Source organism: Heterocephalus glaber, unplaced genomic scaffold, assembly GCF_053883595.1.
Source record: "Heterocephalus glaber isolate CG9 unplaced genomic scaffold, H.glaber_assembly_v1.0 deba00001673, whole genome shotgun sequence".
Taxonomy (NCBI): domain Eukaryota; kingdom Metazoa; phylum Chordata; class Mammalia; order Rodentia; family Bathyergidae; genus Heterocephalus; species Heterocephalus glaber.
In genome coordinates this window covers 2,642,181-2,647,089 of record NW_028258410.1, presented here as the reverse complement: position 1 = coordinate 2,647,089, position 4,909 = coordinate 2,642,181, and the positions used below count along the sequence as shown (strand labels likewise).

At 43.4% G+C, this 4,909-nt stretch overlaps 1 pseudogene; it reads right to left on the bottom strand.

Moving 5' to 3' along the window:
* Positions 1-1,780: 1,780 nt before the first annotated feature.
* Positions 1,781-2,335, bottom strand: LOC101710394 (dual specificity protein phosphatase 4 pseudogene; annotated as a pseudogene).
* Between the last annotated feature and the right edge of the window lie 2,574 nt (positions 2,336-4,909).

Genomic DNA, 4,909 nt, shown 5'->3' with positions numbered 1-4,909 from the left:
CCTCTCCCCAAGGAAGGGTTTCAGGCAGGCAGGAAGAATGATGTTGACACAGGTTCACAGAAAGAAATGTAATGAACCCAGAAGTCTCTGCAATGCCCAATGAAAAAGAACATTTCCACACAATTTTGACATTGAGGCTTGAAGTTACTTATGGGTGAGCAAGAATGTTCACCCATTCTTGAGAGCTAGACTCTCAAGGGGCTTTAAAAAATGCTCTCATTTCTAGACAAGTTTGCGATGACCTTTAATCCATAACAACACTGTTCCACAGTACTGCAAATGAAGTAACAAATAGCTTCTGCCCCTGCCTCAAACCCTCCCCCCAGAAAAATGTCCTTTTCCCTCTAAAGCCATTCCTCCATTCCTTCATTTGGAAAGGCCCCTTAAAATCCCATTAGCCCAACTAAGGATTCAAAATGGTGTCCAAGTACCCATGATGCACTTCTCAGGAGCCAGCAACTAGCCTTGGAGTCTCCCCTTCCCCACCGTGAAAGGGCTCTCTTGTCCTTCTAAACTTCAAGGAGACCTGAAATGTGGCATCCACTCTCCTCTTTATTCAAAAGAGGAAGAGCCTTTTAAAAATTCACCAAACTAGTATTTAGTAACACAAGAATTTGTTGGTATACTTCATTTCAAATAAACCTCTTTAATTAAAAACTTTGATTAATGTAAAAGATAGTATTTCAACTTACAAAAGGATTCATTTCAGGTATTGCTGGTGATCTGGTTTCCCCCATAGCCTTGACAAATGATTTTGCTATCGGAAAATCTGAAGTGCACCCCGATTTTGCTATCGGAAAATCTGAAGTGCACCCCAATTTTCCAGGAGCACCTTATATCTAATATGGCATTTACCACAGACCACAAACGAACCCTAGGAAGATCTATGAGAAAAATGCTCCAACCATCAAAAGGATTATTGGAGAGAAAAAGTTCTATGGTTATGGTCCATGTGTCCAGGAACCAGCCACAAAAATAACTAAAAAGTAGTCCTCTCCTTCCTTTCCTCTCCCACCCCAACCTGCCTGCTGCTCAGTGGCACCAAATGGACAGTGACCATGCAGACTACCACAGACCTACACAACACCATTTATCCCTCACTCCTTAGACCCCTTCATGTTCTTGTTCTCTGGTATTTGACATCAACATAAGTATATTCTAAATTCACTGTCACTAGGCTCCTTGTACTTACATACTCTGAGGAAATTCACAATAAAGATTTTTAGTTATTATTAAGCATAATTACTCACCTGTTGGTGAATAATTAGCAATGAAAACTGTATTCTAGGTTTCTTTTAAAAAAACAAAATTCCCATGACTACAACAGAAGGACAAGCAGACAGAACCACGCACTTCTGGCAAACTCATTTTCTTTTTCTCCCTTCCCCTTCCTCCCTCCCCCATAATAAACTGGTTGGGTATGCTTGCCAGGGTCTGTGGGTTTCAGAACTTCAAGCCTTTCTGCTTAAAAAAATGAGGTAAGAAATTTCTCCCTGAAAAGTAAAACTGACACATAAGCCAATCCAAGGTCTTCCCTGGCTGCTAACGCAGCTGTTATTGCTCTAAGTTGGAGTGTTTTGTTTGTTTGCTTTTAGTGTGTGTTCAAAGCCCTTATTGCCATTCTAGCTGGCCCCATGGTTGGTTGGCCAAGGAGAAATGGATGGGGAGAGGGCTTAGTCAGCTACCCCCAGCTGGTCAGTCCCTATCTGCTTCCCACACCTGTGGCTCACCCAGCCCTGGCTGGAGGCCAACTCTGCATTCTGGGGCTCTGTGACTGGCTCTAACAGCTGGGGGAGGTGGTGATGGGGCTGTGCAGGTACAGCAGGCTGCTGGGGGCTGAGTGCACAACCACAGACACTGGGAAGCTGAAGACGAACTGTGAGGTAGGTATGGGGGTGGCTTTGCCCCATTCCTGAAGGGGGCTGGAAGGGCTGGCAGCCTCCGCGGCACAGGACGTGGCCAGCACCTGGGACTCAAACTGCAGCAGCTGCCCCATGAAGCTGAAGCTGGGAGAGATGATGCTCCAGCGCTGCTTAAGGAACTCAAAGGCCTCCTCCAGCCTCACCTGCTTCTTCATCATCAGGTAGGCGAGGCAGATGGTGGCCGAGAGAGAGATGCCCACCTGGCAGTGCACCAGCACCCACCCATGGCAATCCTTCACTGCATCGATGTACTCAATGGCTTCCATGAACCAGGAGCTGATGTCAGCCTTGTAGTTGTCTTCCACGGGGATGCACTTGTACTGGTAGTGTCCTTCAAAGTGGTTTGGGCAGTCCGAGGAGACATTCAACATGGCCATGATCCCCAGGGCATCCAGCATGTCTCTGCGGGCAGCATGATAAGCACTGCCGAGGAAGAGGAAGGGGAGGATCTTGACAGGACCTCCCTGGTCCTGCAGGGGAGTCCCACAGGAGCTGTAGCCCAGGTCCAAAGGCTCTGTGGCACTGGGGGGGATAGGAGGCGGGATGGCCGCCAGGGCCTTGGTTTTAAAACATAATTCTGGGTACTCGGAGGAAAACCTCTCATAGCCACCTTTGAGCAGGCAGATGTCTGTGCGCTCCGCATTGCGGCACAGTGCCTGCACCACCAGTGACATGGTGCTGTCTTAGCAAAGGCTCTGGGAGCTCGGGCTGTGCTCCTCATAGAGGATAACTGCCAAGTAAAGGCGGGAGCGCATATGGGCACACACCTCCTCCTAGGCCAGCAGAATCTGCTCCAGGCTCACAGAGCCCTTGGCCCGCCACCGCATGATGGTGCTGCAGCACACTTTGACAGAACCTCGGATATAGCTCGAGCTGTGAGCCAGGAAAGGTCTGCAGTGGAGCAGCAGGCACTTGGCAGCCACTCAGCAGCCCCAGCACGCCCTGGCTGCCACTGCCACTTGCACCGCTGCCCTTCTCATCCCGGTTCATCAGCCTTTTGTGCATGCTTCAGTCCATCTCCCAAAGCTCCTCCATCCTCACAATGGTCGCCCCGGGAACTGCAGCTGCTGGGCACAAGAGGAGGCGAAGGACACTAGGGCCAAGGAGACCCCAGGAAGGCGCGTGTGAGCGATGGCTGAGAGGAGAAGACTGCACTAGTGATGGCCAACTCGGCCCCTAGAGGCTCCCAGGGCCAACCTCTTCTCCCCAGTCCCCTTCTGCCTGCACCCTCGCGGTCACATAGCAGTCCAGGCGGCCTCTGGGGCCAGGATGGGCAGGCATGAGGCACGGAGGGGAGGAGGCGGGGAGGGGAGAGTGTTTATGGTAGAGGACCACCAGCTCCCTTCTGTTGTCATTTTGAGTGTGTTTTGCTGGCTGCGCTGCTCCTGTTGATGCCTGGGCACATTGCCTTTCCCTAGGCTCTGCCTGAGCTCCTAGCACTGCCCCAGCCAGACTTCCTTCTTTGGCTTAAAGATTTACTAATGCCTCCAATTCTTATTAACATAATTGTATCGATGGAGGAAATACAATCTTGAAATTTAGATTGAATTTTCATGGATTTTCACTAAGAACTACTACTTGGTGATGTTTATTTTATATAGTTAGTGACATGGTATATTAGTTATTGCAAATAGTTTTAGAATTGAATTATTTTTATAATATTAAATAATTCTTTTATTGCTTGTTTCTTGTTAGTAATGTAAAAGTATTTTAGACTACTACAAAAAGAATGAGCATAATTTGTAAGAAAACATACATAATTGAACTATTGAATATTTTAAGCAAAATTTTCAGATTTAAGTATTTTAAATGAATGAAGGTTTTAAGCCTAAATCAATAACTAGTCTTTTGAAATTGACAAATTATCAAGGTGCTGTTTCTGTAGTTGAGACCCAGGAAATCCCAAGAGCATATAATAATGTTTCAGAGGACTTAACTATATATTTTTAGAACATAAGACCTGTAAATAAGAAGACATTATTTACTCTGAAAAATGTATAAAAGCCCAAATTTGTGTCAGAAACAAAGACAAAAAATTAAATTTTTACCTTTGAATTAAATACTCTTTCTAGCCGACTTCAGTCAAAGACTCATAAATGTTAAATTAAATTTGGATGATTCAGTTGATTGCCTTTATTTTGGTCAACATTTTTGGCCTAACTTGTGAAGTTTTATCTATTTTTTTAAATTAATACATATCAACTTATATTTCATAAGGGCTACAATATTACTTTCAAATAAATATTACTGTTGCTCTTATTCCTATTTCTAACAAATAAAAGTAAAATAAAGATTAATTAAAGATTTATTAAAAATTATACCATTATGCAGCAAGATTTTCTTGACAAAGTATCACTTATAGGAAAGAACTGAGCAGAATATTTTCATTAGTGAACAAAGATTTAATCTAGCATCCTAAAATATATACAAATTTAGAATATAATTTTTGCCAAGAAATCATCAAAATGCTTACAAAATTATTTAATATTTTCATCCTGCATTCAGTCAATATCTTTATTTTCACTTTGCCATTTGCAATTTATGAAGATTTAAAGAGAGAAGTTGAAAGATCCAAAAGTTAGAAAAAAAGTAAGTTTCCTATGGTTAAAAAAATGGCAATGAGAGGGAAGTGCTAATTTTCCTTTTAATTTGTACACATACACATGAGTCGAAACATTTCAGGTACCCCATTAATATCTACAGCTATTGCATGTCTATCACCAGTAAAAAACAAAAAAAGCTAAAAATTACTGTATTTCAATATAGGAAGGTTTACTGTACCTAATAGGAGAAAGTGATATTTTCACAAAAAGTTATTCCAGAAATAGCAGTCATATTTAACTATTATCCTTTTTTTTTTTGGTACTGGGGATCGAACTCAGGTCCTTGCACTTAAGCAGCTGGCAGTGAAACCACTGAGCCAAATCCCCAGCCCACTATTGTCCTTTTATTCTTCTAAAAGGCAGTTACATTTTTCTAAGGATGTT